At 31.9% G+C, this 20,393-nt stretch overlaps 1 protein-coding gene across 1 annotated transcript in view; it reads right to left on the bottom strand.

Moving 5' to 3' along the window:
* The window catches only part of LOC122510014 (disks large 1 tumor suppressor protein), a 1,103,313-nt gene extending 1,084,505 nt beyond the window's left edge, over positions 1-18,808 (bottom strand). Inside the window, exon 1 of the mRNA XM_043624398.1 lies at positions 18,722-18,808. The gene's annotated coding sequence lies outside the window, so the exon portion shown is untranslated. The remainder of the gene's footprint in view (positions 1-18,721) is intronic.
* Positions 18,809-20,393: the final 1,585 nt, after the last annotated feature.

Genomic DNA, 20,393 nt, shown 5'->3' with positions numbered 1-20,393 from the left:
CAATTTAATTCATACAGAAGAGAAACTATTGTATTACGCGCCTCCTCCTTCAGATCACCATTCGTAGTACCCGCTCAAATGCACATAGCGCCAGTGTTTACAGTAGGGAATTAAAACTTTTCGGTCTCCCATGTCACGTAACAGGCCCGAACTCCTCATTCCTTTTCTTTGTGCGCAAAGAGAGCCACAGTAAAATTACGAAGTGCTAAAAATATAAATAAAAATGGAAAAAAAAGACGCAAACGTTCTGACGATGATACGGATATTGAAATTCTAAAGGAGCTGAAGCGAATAAGACAACAAATGGATAAGCAGGACAAGGATATTCGGAAACTCAAGCGTAAACGTAACTTAACCTTTTGCTTTGCATGTTTCAGAATACAGACTGTCATGGCGGTTATGGTCTTTTATCACGAATCGAGAAGGCTGGAACCAGAAACCGAATTCAGTTTATCGCAAGAGGCGTTTAGTGATATATATGCAAAAATTCCCCAAACCCGAAATAGACTCATTCGCAAGCAGAGTCAACGCGAAATGCAAAAAAACGTCTCTTGGAAAAAGGACCAAATCCAAAACGATCGTGCCAGAGGAATAATTGTAAATCCGATTCGGCCTTTTCAAGCGTGGTACCCCCAGTGCATGAAGATGTTTGATTCTTCTCCTATCATTTTCGAACCTAATAAAAAACTATTTTCTTCTTCCAACAGGGAGCCTCATCCACTATGGAATCAGCTTTCCCTGGTGGGACGAATACTATCGTACAAGCCTTCTCTTCAAGAGAAATAACACCAGAGACTATCAATTTGAGTATTGCATCACTTGCTAAATCATCCCTGAAACAGTATGAAATGTCACTAAAAAAATGGTGGGATTTCTGCCACAATAGCAATATTCCAGTTTTCACAGCTAATAAGAAAAGGGAGCTTCTTATGGTTCCATTAACTCCATGCGATCAGCCGTTGCCCTCATTCTTGGATCATATGTCGGAGAAAACCCAGATGTTTCAGAACGTTTCGGTAAATGAGTTGCACGTTATCGTCCACCTCAACCCAAGTACAACTCTACCTGGGACCCTAAGATAATCTTAGATGCTATTCAAAAATGGCATCCCAATGACAGTATCTCGATTCAACAAATGTCGAAAAAATTAGCTATTCTTCTTGCCCTTACAACAGGTCACAGAATCCAAACTCTAACTGCTATCAACATTAATGATGTCGAAAGGTCCGACAATCGAATCGAGATCAAGATACCATCTCAACTGAAAACCTCAGGTCTAGGCAAGCTACAACCGAATCTGGTTCTTCCTTTCTACAAAAAAGACCCTACAATCTGCGTTGCTTCGGCTCTCGAAGCTGACTTGAATATGACAAAACAAATCCGTGGAAACATAACAAATCTTTTTATATCATAGAATAAACCTTACACGGCAATATCATCACAATCACTCAGTTAGATGGATAAAAGAAATCTAATTCTTTAAACATCTACGAATGGTGATCTGAAGGAGGAGGCGCTTCATACAATTAAGATAAAACTTCACTTAGGTAAGTTCATTTAATCTTATAATTTATCATCAAAACAAGCCTAAATAAATCTTAATTGGTTGATTAGAATTTTGTCTATCGTATACGCAAATTTCAAACTGCGTTTTAAGAGAAACGAGTTTAAAATTTGAAGAACATATAAGTGCTATTTATTAAAAAGTTACAATAACGACAGACTAATCAATAATGCCAAGTCGATACATTATCCCTTTAGCTTCCTCATAAAACTCATTTTTAGCTATTGCTTCCATTCTTCGAGCTGTACGAGCTGATTTCGTGCTGCTTAGGCTCCGGCGTTTCTGCTTCTACACTTAGCTATTTTTTGTATGTGAGCAAATTTTGCTGCAGGTATTTTTAACGAGGCCTATGCATCTGTGTTTTCCACTATGCAGCTCCTCGATATTGTCATCGGGCAGCAATGCAAGAATTTTGCAGACAACATCGATGCTGAGCGCATAACGCGGGAGAACCGGCGCGCATGATTTTCGAGGTTTAAAGCAAGGAGGCTCGCGCAGCTCAACTATCAGAAAGCCTCCACCAAAATAAGTTCTTCGAAGAAGAGGAAGGATTGCTGTATGGCCCTGGAATAGCTGATTAACATTTAATTAGTGTAAGTATCCAAAAACTTATATTTTTTGGACCGAAAACTTTAAGGCGCGTTTTCTCGAATTTTCATTTCACACGTCATAGAAAACGGTGCCGGGGATAGAAAAAAGAATATTTGTCCGATCGACAAAAATTAAAGTGATTTAGCTTCAGTATTAAATTATCTTCTATTTGAACTAAAATAGTTGGGCAAAAGTATTATTTAAACTACTTCTTTTGCAACTTAAAGTGAATTTTTTTTCAAACCTTGAAAAAATTAAAAATTTTATAACTTCTTCGGTATTTTTTTAGTTCAAATAGAAAAGAAACTTAAAAAAATTAAAAAAAAATTTGGTTTGACTGTTTCAGATGCATCGCACGAACTCCATCACCGGCACCGATTTGTAAGTGCAGACTGCAGGCGCTCCAGAAAAATCGTTATAACTTAGAAGAATTTCAATATTTTTTAATAATAAAAATTGTTTTTATAAGCTGAAATATAGTAGAATATTACCTAAAAATTTCGTTTACCGCAATCATTTCCTTCCCTTTTCAAAAAATTGTTGAAAAAACGCTTTTTTCGGCTTCTAAAGGAGACTACTGCCTTAACTTTCACATTTTTGTAGTTCCCTTCTTTGATCTTTCATTGACGTTTATACTCTTAAAACCCAGACCTACTCCTCGTAATAATGAACCATTTACACTACCGTTATTTCATAATAATTTAGGATGTTTGCCCCTACTTACTAGGGGTGCTTCCATACAGCAACCGCATGTTTAAATTGTTAAAACCTAATTTAGATTTAATTTTCTCATCCCTTGGCCGTAACAAAGGCAGTCATTATTTGAATCAAAATTGTAAACAATCTGTCCGGTGCTAATTCTGCAGATGTAACAGTTTAATGACCTGGTTTGTGCAAAAATTCTTTTCGTTTATAGAGGAGACCGAGAAAATATGTAGCGTTGAAATCCCCTTAGTCCGAAGAAGAAAATGCATCCTTGGATGCAAATTAGAAATGTTATAATTGTGATATTTGCAGAAATGAATTTCTAGCAAATAAGTACTATATTAACATTTCCAAGATTGCGACAGAGATGAAATTTTTTTTTATAAATTTAGAACGCACAAATGCTAATAATAAGAGAATTAGTATTGACAATTTCGTAACTTTTTTTGGGGGGAAGACGACAACGACAGTATATTGTTGATCACCGAATTCATCTACGGACAATGCTTGTCCCATCGCAACCAAGTCTTTGCAGCATAAACTACTCTAAACTTGAGGTGAGTCTGCTTCAAAATAGCGTAATTCCTTTTCAGTTATAAATTCACTGTCGCACTTGCATAAAAACGAATATTTCGGATCTTTTTTTTTGACGAGATAACCAAATTTTGCGATTATTGTGCACTCTATTGGGTCATGATGTTTTATCACTCGATTTTTCACCAGACCTTTTAGTAAAAAATTCGCTCAATGTAAATCAATCAGTGCTAGTCACTGCAGCAAGCAATACACGTGCTCAACCTCCCGTGGTCGAGCAACGTTATTTTGCCAATGTCCGACCGTTCCCATCGCAGTCGATCCTCTTCAACAACAACAACAACAACAACAAATTTTGGACGCAAGAGCTGTGATACAACAGGAGCAGCAGCAGCAAATTGTTGAGGAGGACAACATTGAGAATGAGTAACTTTATAATGTGAGTATTTCCAAAATTCAAATTTTAATTTGAAACAATATATTAATAAAACAATTTTTTAATAATTTTCAATTTTTTTCTCTTTTTTTCTACAGTTGCGACTATTCATAATGGAAAAAAAATTACGCTATTTTTAAGCAGACTCACCTCAAGTTTTGAGTAGCTTATGCTGCAAAGACTTGACTGCGATGGGACAAGCATTGTCCGTAGATGAATTCGGTGATCAACAATATACTCACGCAATCATCGTAAATTTCTTTCTTGGAAAATATAAGATATTATTACCTATAAATTTGTAAAACTCATTTTTTATCATGAATACACAGGATGAGTATTTTATTTGTTGTAATTATTTGAAAAAAATTATTGTTAGAAAGTTAAATATGGGCAGCTTCCCTGTAACACATCTTTGACTACTTGCTCAAACTGCAACGACCATTTCTCGAAAACAACGAAACAAAATAATTTTTCCATTTGGGAAATTTAATTTTAAAGGCAAATACGGAGGATGAGACTCATTTGCCATCCAGGAATAAATAACAACTTTATTTTTTGTAAAGTGTATATGTGACAGCTGTTCGGTGGCACTTGATATTTAATTTACTAGCATTAACTTTTCTTTAACAATTTGAACAAAATAAATCTTTCTCATTGTGTGTCTTTCATCACTAATGAATTTTTACTCAAAAAGAAAACATTATATTTTATTGTTGTTAATTTAAGGGGATGTCAAAGTCGATGCGATTTTCCCATTGAAGCTCAATGCAAAAATCCAATCGACTTTGACATCCCCTTAAAGCTAAAAATAATCAAAATTTGTCAGTTTTGGAACCTTTGGCGCCATCTCTTGGTTCTATGAACTACTAAAAGCTGTCACATGTGTTCTTCTTGTTGTAAATTGCTATACAAAACAGTTTACATAAATTAAAGTTTTTTATTGTTGTTTTCATATGTAATGAATCTTATTATGTGTATTTTTTATTAAAATTAAGTTTGCTAAATGGAAAAATTATTTTGTTTTGTTGTTTTCAAGAAAAGGTCGTTGCAGTTTGGGCTCTTGGAAACTGACCATATTTAATTTTCTAACAATATATTTTTTTTAATAATTACAACAAATAAAATACTCATCCTGTGTATTCATGATAAAAAATGAGTTTTCCAAATTTATAGGTAATAATATCTTATATTTTGCAAGAAACGGACGTTGCAGATTTTTAACCATTTTTGATCTTCATTGTCGGTATGTGGGATCCCCTTAAATCGAATTTAAAAAAAGAAAAAATAATAATAATAAAATAATAAAATAAATAATAATAATAATATGATAATATATAATAATAAATATTATATTATAAAAAAAAATGAAAAAAAATAAATAAAAATAAATAAAATTTATTTACTCTCCCTGCATGAAGCAGGGTTCGAGGATCCAAATATAATTTTCTTACAAACTAAATACATAATCATCTTATATCTAATTATTAATACACTTAACCTATACGCTTCCTCATTAAACTACTTAAACAAAAACAAAAAATACTCTAACCTATCAACCATCGCCAGTGCCAGGGCTTCCGCTTCCAGTTCCAATTGCCTTTCCTGGATATACTTCCTTTTCGCCCACCCCTTATTCGCTTGTTCTTAACCTTAACATTTTTTACCATCCAAACTACTTCTATACACTCATACACACTCCTCATTCCACCCACATTTTCTATATTCCATCGCTATCCTTTCAACCTTTCAACCTTCTCAATTTCTCTCTCATTTCTCTTCTTCAAAATTTCTACTATCATTCACTATCATTCGCCCTAACCTTAACCACTTTCCCAGTATCTTCCCTCACACAATGCTTTATCTCAGGGAGCGTTCACAAATGATGTCACGCTTTTGGGGGTTAGGGGGGGTTTCTCCTAAACGTGACACAATGTATTTTTCTCATGTGAAATTGCAAAAATTGCGTGACAGGGGAAGGGGGGGGGTTGAAAATCTCCAAAAATTGCGTGACATCATTTGTGAACGCTCCCTCATCTATCCAAATACATTCTCTACCCATTCGTACAACTCTTCCATTCTTTCTTTCATTCCATGCTTTCTCTCTCAACAGCCAAATAATTCTTCTTTCTCTCCACGTTCAGTCCTCATCAATTCTTATCACACTTCCTTTCAACTTCTTTTTTTATTCTCATCACTTCCTTTTTCTCCTCCTCATTACCTAACTCCACCAACCACAATTTCGGTACACCATTCTCGCCCATTCCTATCGATTTTATCATTTTTACACTTACACTAACCCCCACCCACACAAACACTTTTCCCACCTCTCCTTTACCCTCCGTTGCACTTACATTAATACCCCTAATCACAACGTTATTTTTTCTTTTCTCTCTTTCCATACCATCCACTCGTCTCGATAATTCCTCCATTTTCACTTGCATACACTCATTCTCACCCTCCTTCACCTTCCCTTCATTTTCCATTAAACGTTCTTCTAATTCATACATTTTCCTTCACAAATCTTCCTTTTCTTTTATCCATTCTATCTTCCACTTTTCCCATATTCTTTGCATGCTTTCCAAACTATCACTAATTTTCTCAATCTCTCTGTTACTACTCAAGTCAGATTCAGACATTCTAGAAACCTAACTTATCCATACGCAATTCTACTGCCTCTGTCACTATCTCTCTCCTCTCTCTCTCACCTTACACTACCTAACCTCACAATACCGACTTCTCTTTTTTATCTTTTTTATCACACACACTCACGCTATTCTACGTAAATATACCTTTTTCTTACACTACCACAAATTCCAGCTCTCACACAGCACACTACACTAACCACCCCTTTTTAATTCTTAAAAAAACTTAACAAAAACTATTGACCCTTCATGAACGCGTGTACACCGAAACGAAAATTTTTTTTCCTCTTACAGAAAAAAAAGAAAAAAAAATTAAATAATAAAAAAATAATAAAATATATATATATATATACAGTGGTTTTTTGAGAAATTGAGAGTTTTATGTTTATAAATTTATTTTTTGGGTGTATTTGGGTGAGATTATGTGAAAACAGTTAAATTTACTTTTATTTCTTTGGAAACATTTTGATTTTTAGCGTTATTTTGAGATTTTTGAGTTTTTTTGACCATTTAAGAGCCTATAACTCCGAAATTTGAGTTTTTATCAAAAAATGTTGTAGAGAAAAGTTGTTTGTATTTTCCTAACCCAAAATAATATAAAGTTAAAAATTTGAAAAAATTGAGTTTTCAAAATTTTGAAACTACTGTAGTTTTTGTATTTTTTAACGAAAATGGCTGGTTAACGAACTTAGCCTTAATTTTTACACTAACTTTAAGTGAATTAAATTTAAAAACGATCCGATAAGTTTTTCAAAAGTTATCATGGGAACAACATTTTGTGTCTACAGACAGACATACAGACAGACACTATCGCCAAACCATGTTTTTTGGGTTCAGGGGACCCCAAAACGTGAAGATTTCATAAATTAGCAAAAGTCAAAATTTGCACAAAACTAATACCTTCTCATATGAAGAGAATGTAAAAATTCAAAAAAGGAAAATTCAAAGGAGAAAACTCACTATGTGTTTGATCACATTAATAATCATATAATAAAAGGTTAAACACCTTATATTTAAAAATTTAAGAAAACCATGATAGTACAAAAGTTCATGGTAAAAGCCATGGTAAGACTTGTAGTGAAAGTCATGGTAACAGACATGGTGAACACCATGTGAAAAATGTTTAATTCGTAGGCACGAAGTAGTTTAAGGAGCACTCACTCTATAGGCTGTTTCAGAAAATTCTGCCCCCAACTTTTCTGACTCAAATAGAGAATTATAATCTAAAGATACTAGCGACCCTAGCGGGGAAGCAAAATATTACAAGCAACGTGGTGAATTGTTTTTGTAGTCTGTTTTATTTTTTCAATATTTTCACAAAATCCTTTTAGAAAATTAATATACAAGAGTGAGTGCTCCTTATACTACTTCGTGTTTGTAGGTTAATTAAAATTTGGAGGTTAGGTTTAAATTAGGTTAGGTCTAATTTAAAGTTGATAAAGTAGGTATTAGTTATGTCATATTTAACATGATTAGTTTTGTTGTTTTGAATATCTAACATTTCTAGATGTTTTCTTTGAAATTCGTTAATTTCTGTTTCTAAAATTTTCACATTTTTGAAATCAAAAGAATGTTTAGTATTATAAGCGTGAGTAGACAAACCAGTATTTTTTAATTTATTAGTTATGTCTCTCTTCTGTTCTTTAATTCTACTTAATACGTGTCTTTTTGTTTCTCCAATGTAATCTTTTAAACAAATTTCACATTGTATTTTATAAACACAATTAATGTGATCAAAAATAGTAAGCTTGTCTTTGAAATTATGTTGTATAATATTATTGTATAGAGTGTAGTTAATAGAAAATATTAGATTTGCCAATTTTCAAGAAGAGTGTATTGTTTTCGTGTGACAAAATTTAATAAAGAGACCTCAGTTCTGACCATTAATTTCCTTACCTGTTCCCTTAGTTCGGAGTTTTCTACTTCGTAAATAAAACAGGTTATTTTAAAATTAAAAATTGGTTAACTATAAGTCTCCTTCTGAGACGTAACAATGTCTAGATAGATGACGTAAAATGAAAGAACAATAGACAAACTTTTTAAGTGAAAATAAATAGTAGTGTAAATGTGAGAGAATTAGAAAAGCTTGGTTGATAGTAAGACTGTTGTGTATCGGGTAGTGAGAAGGAATATATTGAGACTAATAGTACGAATAACAATAAGTTGAAATAAGGTTTTAAGCTATTAAAAGCAGTGGTCGTTGATGGGAATAAAGTCAGTCAGGACAAAATAACTATAAATGACAGTCCTGGCATTGGCTTATTTTTGATAGGTTGAGAGAGACGTTAATAGGCTAAGTTAATGTCTTAGTAAATAGATTGTAAGAATTATATGTAATTAGTTTCTAAGTTTGTAATTGGATCCCCGAAACCTGCAGTGCATAGAGAGAGAGAGAGAGAGAGAGAGAGAGAGAGAGAGAGAGAGAGAGAGAGAGAGAGAGAGAGAGAGAGAGAGAGAGAGAGAGAGAGAGAGAGAGAGAGAGAGAGAGAGAGAGAGAGAAGTAATACTAAATACTTCCATTACCATTATTCCATTATTTACATTATATTACTAACTTCCTCTATAATATTAAAACATTTCTGAAAGTACTGAAATACCACTATAAGATGAAAAAGAATTAATATAATTGAGGAATATGAAAATTTTTCTTCGCTACTGTTTATATGAGAATTAAGTCCAGTGGGTAAAATAACTTTAATTGAAACTATTTCAACGAATTTGCATTGCACTACCGCTGTGGGGATATATACAATAGTGAGTGTATGTATACCAATGTAACTTCATAAATTGGACTCATATAGAGAGTAATCAACAATGAAACGCGTGACAAAACTTGAACAATTATGCTTTACCACGTCCATCATTATAGAGAGCGCATAATTAAACCATTGCCATATATCTATTTAATTCATTGAAAGGTAATCAAACGTATAATTTCCTGTTTACTTTGTTATCACTTCAACAATAACCAAAACTACTGTGTACTAAAGTTTTCTCTAATAATTCTAATTTTTGTAACTTATATTTAAAATTTTATACTATAAATCCCGCATATTATTACAAGGTCCCTGAATTTCTAAACTAAACTCATATCTGTACAAATTCCAAATAGAATTATAAAATTAGAAATAATTATTGTAAACAATTAATAATACAAAAATTGTAAATACTTTTTAAGTAATTTCCTAAAAAAGATTCAGTGTCTTTGGTTTTTAATTTTTTTCAAATGCACAGCAAGAAGGAAAAGTATTCTAATCTAATTGTCACGACGCATTGGGTTACTTTAATTTTTACTCAGGAGATAAATGAACAATTTTAACAAGTTAGGGTTGTTAAAATCTAACGCAGTTAATTTTCTTTTTATGTGTTAGAAATGGGATTTGCTGTCTACATTTCCACGAAGGATGTACAGCAACTTACAAGGGTGCTTGATCGTAAAAAGCATGTTTCTAGAAACTGGATGTACAGTAAATCGCGAGAGAATGAGAGGAAGCGCAAGGAGTTTCAACTAACACAGCAAATTGAGTGCTGAGTGTTGAGCGATCCTTACAGCCTTAAAGAGAGAAAGTGCAACTGAATTTTGTATCTCACGAACACCTAAATTCTCTGGAGCCAAATATATTATTTTTTCAAGTTCACCAGCACAAATGGAAAAAAGATATTCTTTTTTTTATGAAATCCCCATTTTTTGACTTTCAAATGTAAAATCGTAAGGATTGTTAAGGTTGACAAATTTACGTTAACTATTGTGACGTGGCATTTTGACACGCACAATATTTTCTTATTTTTCTTGTTTTCAAATTAGATATTAAAAAATAATCTATCAAAACGAGAACCATTTCATTTCCCTATGAATAGAAAAATAGCATTAGTATTTTGAATTCTTAATTTTATAAAAATAAATTATGCACTGTAAATTAACCCCTTCGTTGTTTGGAAAAATATTCATATGATTGGCCCAAAATGTCCAACAAAAATTTAGTTCATGTATTTTATTTGTTTTTAAATTCTTATATCACCTAAAAATAATAAATAATTATTTATTACTTAATATAATAGTATAATCATTGATACCTATAGTGTTTGAATAATTTATTTTGCACTAAGATGTTCACGATCCAACGTTGGGTCGTTAATAGTCTGGGCCATCTTTTTTCACGACTCAACGTTGGGTTGTTAACAGGCAACGGGTTAAATTAATTGAAATTTAATTAAATAAAACTTACCAGCTCCCAAACAATTGAAACTAAACTTGAAACATATTCTGCTTTACGTATATTTTATTGTTTTTCATATTCATCGAAAAAATGGTCATTTGGAAATCTGCAAATCTATCAGCGTTATTCTTGGTCGAAGTCATCAGGGGAATTTCTTCCTGGTACATATAAGTATATGGATGTGATTCCCAAATATTCAAGAGCTCAAGGAAGATAACAATTATTTTTTGCTTCCTCGTGAGGAAGCTTTGTAGTCGTTTAATTTACAAAATTTTTAAAAATCCTTTTATCAAATTTTCTTCTATATAGGACTACTTCGAAGAGGTTTTAACGAATTTGGCTAATATTTACCAGGTATATTTATCATAAAAATATCTCGAAATAGATTGATAGACTTTAAAAAATTCTCAGAAAAAAAATTTTTTTTGACTTTTTTCTAAAAAATTTTTTTTTTCAAAAATTTTTTTTAAGCTGGTTATTGAAGTGAATATATAATAAAATCTTATTCTTTGCATCAAGACGAATCGATTGGTATATAAAAAGTATAAATTGTATGAGAATTTACAGAGTTAATCACAATTAAAGCTGAAAAATTCGCATTTTTATCAAAAAATGAGTTCTTTCCGCAAAATTATGTTGCCGTATAAGAAAATCTTACTCATTTATTTCTAAAATCTTATTCTTTGCACCAAGACGGATCGATTGGTATATATAAAGTATATATTGTATTTAAATTTATAGAATTAAAACCAATTATAGACAAAAAATTTGTACTTTTAATAAAAATTCATTTTTTCTTCAAAATCATGTTGCTGTACAATAAAATGTTATTATTTATTGAAAAATAAATCAAAAATCTAATTCTTTGCATCAAGACGAATCGATTGATGTATATAAAGTGTATATTCTATTGAAAATTATAGAATTAATTACAATCAAATTTGAAAAATTCACTTTTTTACTAAAAATTTTTTTGTTTATTTAGATTCATATTACTGTATAAGAAAATTTTATTCTTTCTATTAAGTCGAATGCACTTTATTTTATAAATGATAAATTGTATTAAAAATGATTTAAAAATGAAATATATTTATCGTTAATGCTTCCTCCACGAAGAAGCAAATTTTTTTGCTGATCGTAAAGAGGAAGCAAAATGTTCATGTAGAACATCTGGATTTACAACTTGTTTGTTTTGGTCCTGTTAAAACACTGGCAGAGGACATTTTGAATTAAAGACCCTTAGTGAATTGCTGGTGACTATAGATAATAAGGCGTTCTGTTTTATCGACCGAAGCTAATTATCTAGCGCGTATAAGTGAACACTGTAAAAATTGTAAAAATTGCCTGGAACTCACGACAACAAAGCGCGCATAGCGACGCATTTGTGGCCAGGTAATCGGCCATTTAAATTCAATCTCAGTTTGATGGTGTTACAGGGTGCATCACGTCAAAAATTGTTATCATTAAAATTAAAAGTAATTTAAATAAATTGTTATTTCTCGCCAGATTGGCATAAAATATATTTGTTTAAATTTTGATTGTTGAAATGATGCTTGTAACCGCATTGACATGCGGTATTAAATTCTAAAAATTAGAAATTAAAAAAATTAATTAATTAAAAATTAGTTTAAAGTGAAATAAATTGAATAAAATTGTAATTAATAAATCTAAATTCAATGACAGTGTAATAATTAATGTGTTGATCTCCTTACCCCCCTCTCTGTGGTTTGTTAGCAATTTTCCTAACAATTTTCTGAATTTGTCTGGCTTAATTAAAATTTTAATAGATTAATCTTTTGGATATTTTCAAGTGAAATATCCTGGCGCTAAAATAAAATATTTTCTTTAAATTTAAAATTAGTAAATCCAAAGTGTAGATAACGTTCATTCTTAACCTGTTGTCAAAAAGTTAATTAATTTTGGTTAAATAAAAGTTTAAAATAAGAAAAAGTTTAAAAAAATAAAAAAAGTTTAAGTTACATAAAAAGAACGCTATACTATATTTATAAAAACGAATCGTTTACATGCGAGATTTAATAAAAGAACAATAATATCGTAATGAAAAATAATAAAACATCGAAGAACGTTTTGTTTCGTATTTCGTCGGCTCGAGATTCGCGTTTACGCGAGAATCAGAAGGTTCGTGGCGCGGTTACGAAAAGGTATTCGCGTTGTCGCGAAATTAAAATAAACATTCGAAATAATTAAAAGAAATAAACAAAATACGAGCGAAATTCATTGTATATCGAATTCGATATGGGACATGTCTTGTAGAACCAAAATATTCTTTTTGGTTTATCGTTGGCGGATAATTAACCACTTGTAGTAATAACTACATAAATATACACGAAAATTTTATTGACTTTTTTTGTGTATTTAGTATTAAATAATAGAATATTTGGAGAAGATCTGTAAAAATGGTGGGTTAAATGATTTTGTCATTAAATATAGAAGTATATATATATATATAGGAAAAGTTAAGGTTGTCTTTTGTAAAGCGATGATAAAGTACGCTTGTTACTAATGACTCTCATAACTTTCCATTTATGGAAACGCCAACGTTTTCAGTACTATCTGTTGCAATATTAATTGTCAAGCATTTAGAGTTTTAAGCTAGAGTCATTTAGTTAAGTAGATTAACGTTTTCAGTTTGCAAAAGTTATAAACTTTTGTATCATTTTAAAAATTTATTGTTGAAATAATAATTATTAAAACAGTAGAAATAGTTTAACTTTTAAATGTTATAGTAGATTCAAATTTACCGAGTTAGGAATCCTAACATTGAAATAATTATTTCTTTACTATAGCTATTTGCAGCTTTTTGGCTTTAAACGTATATTTAAAATTATTTTTGTCATAAGTGTATCGTTATTCAAATGACAAGTATGTAACAATAAAAAATTGAACAAAAAGGAAAAAGGTTTTATATGATTTTAGAATTTACTTCTTTTTCGGTGGGGAAAAAAGTGAAAAGTTTATTTTAGCAATCATCCATTACAACTAGGGAAATCACTGATTCATTATTTATTCGATTAACCAGTGGTGAACTTCCATTGGACTGATGTAATTTCCTCTGAAACATTCGTTGTCCGATTCAAGATAAGCCAACGATGTTCTCTCTGACACCACAGACACGAGTTGCTATCTGAGAAATTCCGCTTCGAAATCGATCTCACGCTTCTATTTCGAAGCAAGTAATCGTTTGCCAGTGACGTATTGAACAGAGGAGAAGTTATTCTCTCCAAGTTGTTTCCGATCAACTTTTGACAATTTGCATTGGTAAACCGCAGTTAGATTTAACTAACTTACATCCTTTCTGTTCGAATGTAGAATAGAAATTCTAAATTGTTATTTGAAACTCTTTATAGGCAAATTAACTTTTCGTTGTTTTATACTTTTATATTGTGTTATAAATAAAAAATTGGAAGAAATTAAGAGTTCACTTTTAAAGTATTGATGTCATATCAAAAACTACTATATTATTACCAAGAGATGTAAGATGTAAGAGAGTTACATCACTTAAAAGAGTTTTCAATTATAATCTAAATAGTTAAATAAGGTTACATTTTAAAAAAAGTAAGTGCCAAATTAAACTTATCACCAAATATCATCTCAATGTCAAAAGTGGTGTATCCAAGTGACTGAACACTACCTTTAAATAATTTATTGTTTCCAAAGAGCAATTACATTTCCTACAAAATGATCATTTAGAGTCTTTCTAATTAACTTTTTATATTTGAAATTCAGTTAAATCTAAATTCTCTAATTAAGATTAAATAAAAATTCATCATTAACACACAATACTACTAGCTAGCACAATACTGTAGCTCAATACTACAGTTTTATAAATTTGATCTTGGTACCTTTAACTTTGTTAGCTGATTAATACGCTTGGTACCAATTTGATACTATTTTCAATTAACTTTCTGCGTAATGATAGTTTCAAATGGAAAAATGGCCATAGATTGGTTCCTTTATTTTTCTCCCTCTCCTCTTTGAAAATTTCGAGACGACGACCTTACAAGATGTATGCAGTGCATTACAAGAAGTAATATTTCAGTTTCCCGCTTTTTGGGAGAAGCATACCACCTATAAAGTACCGTTTACGACTTGCAATTTCAACTTTCTCAAAACGCAACGGTCCTGCTGTTGCTAAACAGAAACTATACGCTCCATGCAATACCCTCAGAAAATCAGAAACCTTAAATTGCATTTAGTTTCGACAATTTTTCTTCTGTCACTATCAATTCTCGTTTATATTTCCTTATTCCATTGAAATTTTTATAAAATTTTTTCCTTCATCGATAGAAAATGCTTTTAATTAAAATTATCCATCTTTTTTATTAAAAAAAAAAATTTCATCACGCAGGAGCTGAGTTTAGAATTTTTGTAAAAACCTTTTTTCTTAATTAGAAAGACTTCTTTGCTAAGAGTATGTTATTCTTAATTGAAAACAATTTTTTCTTAATAATTTTTAAAAAATAATTTTTTAAATATTTTTAGTTTTCCTTTAAAATTTCTTTTAAATTGTCATGAAAATTTTTTTACACTTTTTTAGAGACTAAATTTTTTTCTACTCGAATAATTATGATGATAGGAAGAAAATTAACAAATGCAAAAAGTCACTTTAATGAAAGCCGGAATCTTTCTGATTACGTGAAGAAACGGATTTTTTTAAGACCTCCTTTTTACGAGTAGAAATGAAATTACTGACGGGAAGTAAATTAAATTTTTCTTCCCTGCCTGTGGCATTTATATTGGTCAAATTGTTCAGCTTTCCTTTAAATTAATATTAATAGCGAATCAAATTTTTTACATCTAAGAAATGAAATAAAAATATAAAATACAATAATAATTGTTGTTGATAAATTGTTCAGCTTTTCATTAAATTAATTTAAGTAATAAATCAAATTATTTTTTGTGAAAGTAAAATAAATGCGAATAAAATAATAATTGTTCGATTTTTTTAAAATTAATATTATTAGCGAATTTAATTTTTTCTTTTGGTAAAAGAGATAAAAAATATATATGTAAATCAAACAATAATTTGTATTAAGTATAAATTTATTATTTTTAGTAAATTTTTTACTAATCTATCGATATTAAAAAATCAGGTATCAAAAAATATTTTTTTGTAAACTATCTTATAAAAAGATTCTCAACACCGTTCTGTAAATGCTTGTAAATTTCAAAGAATTACCGCAAAGAAAATCACAAAGCGTTCCCTGGTTGTTTCTCTTTATTCCAATATAGTTTAAGCTTAACTTTTGTTGTTTCGCCTTCAGTATATAACATAGTGCAAGAAAAGCAAACACGAATTGGTCTTAACTTTACCGAAAAATAGGTTAAATGTAGGGGAGAGTCTCCAGTTATGAGACGGGTTTCATTTTTGACCCGTAAATTGTAAATGGGTAAACGAAATTGTAAATAAAATACACCGTTCAAAAGGTAACAGAAATACGCAACTTTTATTAAAAGAAAGTATAGTGTTTCGATGAACTCAAAATATGTTACGATACATTTTCCGAGCACATCGCTTTTTTCAACAAAAAAAAATGTCTCCAGTTGTGAGACACTCATTAAAAATTGCTAAAATTTAATAAGTTTGACATAAAACGTTATGTTCAGTAGAAATAATTAAATATATTAATAATGTATATTATTATATACTAAAGAATAATATTTATTCGCCAAAATATGACTATCAAATAAACACAATTAAATAGCTTCAAAAAGAGCATTAAAATTGATTTCTTCTGAATCAATTGACTTTTATCTACTTGACATGCCCAAAAATACTAGAAAAAAAATCAAAACAACATTTAAATAGTATGCCTGCAAAGTCGTATTTTTTATGCTGCCCAGATGGGTGTTGACACCGTCTCACAACTGGTGATATGCTGTGTCTCACACCTAGAAATTGGCGCTATTTTGAAAAAGGAAAATTAAATTATTTTCAACCGTAGATTGGAACAATGCAATATTGCATCACAAAATATAAGGAAAACACTAAAAGAAAATACATTACATTTACCTTTTCCAATTAATTAACTTGTAAAAAAAGTACTTTGCATTTATTGAAAAAACGCTTTTTAGTCGATTATCACACACAGTGTTGGTATTTAACAAAAACAGTTTATATATCCGCTTCGGCGTACACGAAAAAGTTGGCTCATATAAAAAGAAATGTTTTTATATAAACCAATCGGCTTTTTAATATTGCATGTTAAAAATAATTGACTGTCTCACAACTGGAGGTGTCTCACAACTGGAGACTCTCCCCTATATTTTTCTTTTCTTCCTAAGAAAAAGAAAGACCGTAAACGAAAAATTATGTCACTCACGCCAAGATATATATATATATATATATTAGAAAATCGTTGTTCCGTAGCGCAAGCACAAAAGAGAATCCATGAAAATAAATTTTTTTTATTATTTTATCTGAATTTCATATAATAATATTTATATTCAACGCTTTAAAACAAAACAAATTACTTATAATTTTTTTTCAAGAGAAATTAAAAATTTTTTTCATTAATTATTTTTGAATATATAAAGTTTTGCAATTACATTTTTGTAGTACGAAGTGGATAATCTGTAAAGTTTCAGATAACTGGATTAAATTCAAGGTTATGTGGAACGCTCTTATTCTGGTCGACCCACTAAAAACCACTCCCGTCAATGGCTGGAATTTTTTTTCTTATGAAACTACCTTCAGACTTCAAACTTCATAAAAAAAAGTCCCAAGGATTTCGCTTACGCGACCTGTGCATTTTCATATCTTCCTTGACCTACTTGTTCCTGGTCCTTGCGAGAGTCTTCTTGTCTCCTTCAATAGCCTATTTGAATACTCCGCACACTTCACGTCCGGAGAGATTGTTGATATTCATCTTGTCACATAACTTTTCCTTGCATAAGAATCAGCTTGAGCTTTTCTGGCAGGAGGAAAGCGTTTGACTAGCTCCTCCGCACTTAAAGCACGCAGCAGATCGATCCACCTCCTTGTAGCCTTTCCCTAAATGGCCGCATCCTAGGAATCGATGACACCGTACGACATCACTTTTCTCCTGACCTATCAGCACATAAAGTCAATTTTTATGCGCCTCAATCTCTCTTGTCTTTCTACTTGCTTCTTGGTCGATGACAACAACTATAAGTGTCATTCTTCGCTTGTTGTGACCTAGGACTTCACCTTCCTGCTTCTTGACTTTCTGAACTGTTGTTCCAGCATTTCCTGAACTTTGTTTTTCTGACTAAATTGATCGATTGCAGTGGCAGGTCATACCCTCTAAACCAAGGTTTTTTGGTTTTGGAAGTAATATAATCAATGTAGGTTTGTCTTGTTTTGGCTTCTGGGAAAAAAGCCAGTCCCTGCATATCGAAGCTCTGAAATCCCCATCTATTAGGTTTCTCATATCCTCCCTCAGTAAGTGGCCCTCTTTCTTATTTGAAGTCTTGGAGCAATTTTGGACAATTTATCGGCCTCCTCATTTCCCTCAATCCCGGAGTGTGCCGGAATCCAAACGATGTTAACGTTTCAGTTCTTGTGTTGTATTGAAATAAGTAGTTGAATAATTTCATGTATGATTTTACGTGTTTCTGTATTTTCTAGTCTGTTTTTGAGTAAATGTAATGATCATAATGAGTCAGTCAGGATTAAGGTATTTATGATATCTTTTTCGAATGTGTATTTAAGAGCAGAGTGGATACCGGAAAGCTCCGCGATCAAAGAGGAAAGACAGCCTTGTAATCTGACCCCCTGTCTTTGTTCGGTTTCAGGTATGTAGATGCTGTATGCAGTGTGACAACCCTGATCGCGAGATTTTAATTTATAAAAATTGATATATACGTATATAATACAATAAAAAATGTATATACGTATGGGTTCGACTCGCGACGGAAAGCACAATATACACTCGCACACAGTTTGATCAGAACTCTCTGGGTGCGACTACACAGGTTGCAGAGAGCGAGAGAAGGAATATTTGCAAATACTGCAAACCACGTTGGCCAAGAGAAAATATAGACTTACCGCTGAGAATCGCTGGCTCTCTGCGACGAGGAATCTCTCGTTGAATTGGAAATGCGAAACGAACACTAACAATAGTTAGTGACACAATAGAACACTAACACTAATAATAATTAAACGAACGGAGTTATGTTTAATTATAAATTTATTTTCACACAAAAGAACAGTTTCTAAACAAAAGATAAAAGCCAATCGCGAACAATTTAGTACGTAATTCGCAACAATCTTTAGCGTAGCTTACGACAATCTGCCGCTCGGCGTTTCTTTTCGCTAGCACGCGGTTTTGTCGTCTGCTCTATCAGCATCGAGAATTGTTGCATCGATTGGTCGTATCGCGTGATCGATTCTCGAAATTTAAATAATGTGGGAAGCAACTACGATTAAAATTAATTCGGTTTGTTACAGCAGCCTTGCTCTTTTTCTCAATAAAGGATCCGTCGACAGAAATAATGGTGCTATTGGAAAATTTGTTTTGCAATATTTGGTTGTTTAGTGTTGTCGGGAGGACTGGTGATTTAATCATAAAACCTGTATCAGTGTCCAGTTGATCTTCTTTGTTATATATTAATTCTGTCCAATTTATGTCGAAGAATGTGGTTTTTCTGGTCTTTCAAGTGTTGAGGCAATCTGGCTGATAGGGTTATAGAATTTTATCAATGGAAATTCGGATAGGTATTTAGGACTTTGCTTTTTTTGACTGATATTATTAGAAATTAGGTCGAGTCTATGGCTGATTGGGTTATCACTCCAGCTTACCAGCCGAACAATGTTTCTATTGATTAATTCTGCACCCAGTAATTCTGCACACAGTAATTCTGATTACCTTCTGCACTTCAATAGGGGTTCGTCAGCTTCCGATAGGAGGACAGGTATGGGTGTAGACCGCATGCATCCCAAAACGACTCTAAGGGCTGCATATTGAACTCGATTACGGGTTTTTAATCTGTACCTACTGAAACCTGCGATTAAGATTGTTGCCTATTCCAGAAGCGTTCTGGTAAGACCCTTACTCCAAGGTAAGTGGTTTTTTTTAGAGTTTTCTATTTGAGTGTCTTAAACTCTCAACCACTCCTGAGAAAAATCTAATGAATTCCTGGAGAAAATGCAAAACTGCCTGTTATTTGTGGAAATGCTAGGGGATTATATCATCAACAGCTTGCTCAATATGTGTCTGAGTGACATTGCCGTCATTTTGACATGAGTACAGCGGTACAGACTCGTGGGTTTGAAGAGTCCCCCTTAAAAAATAGTGTTTTCCTTGTAATCATGAAGGAGACAAAGTTCCCTATCCTGGGGGATCCTTGTCTTTGTTTAGTTGAGTTAAGAATGCCGAGGGGATGAGGGCGTTGATTGCTCCTTTAATATCTAGTCTCTCTTCTGAATCCAAACTGGAAGTTGGGTATGAGATTATTGTTTTCTGCGAAGTGTTCTAATCTAGCATGTACCAGCCTTTCCATCAGTTTCCCTAAAACTGACGTGAGGGATATCGGCTTAAAGCCTTTACCATGGGGTTTAGGCACGAAGCAGACCAAGGTCGACCTCCAACCCTCCGGGAATATAGATTGTATATAACATTCATTGAAGAATTATTTAATTAACTCCAAGCAAGAGAGTGGATATTTTTTTATTGTAGCATAAGAGATTCTGTCCAATCCCGGTGCAGAGTCTCTTTTGC

Source organism: Leptopilina heterotoma, unplaced genomic scaffold (assembly GCF_015476425.1).
Source record: "Leptopilina heterotoma isolate Lh14 unplaced genomic scaffold, ASM1547642v1 Lhet_65, whole genome shotgun sequence".
Lineage (NCBI taxonomy): Eukaryota > Metazoa > Arthropoda > Insecta > Hymenoptera > Figitidae > Leptopilina > Leptopilina heterotoma.
The sequence above is the reverse complement of the archived record's forward strand: the minus strand, read 5'-3'. Positions and strand labels throughout refer to the sequence as shown.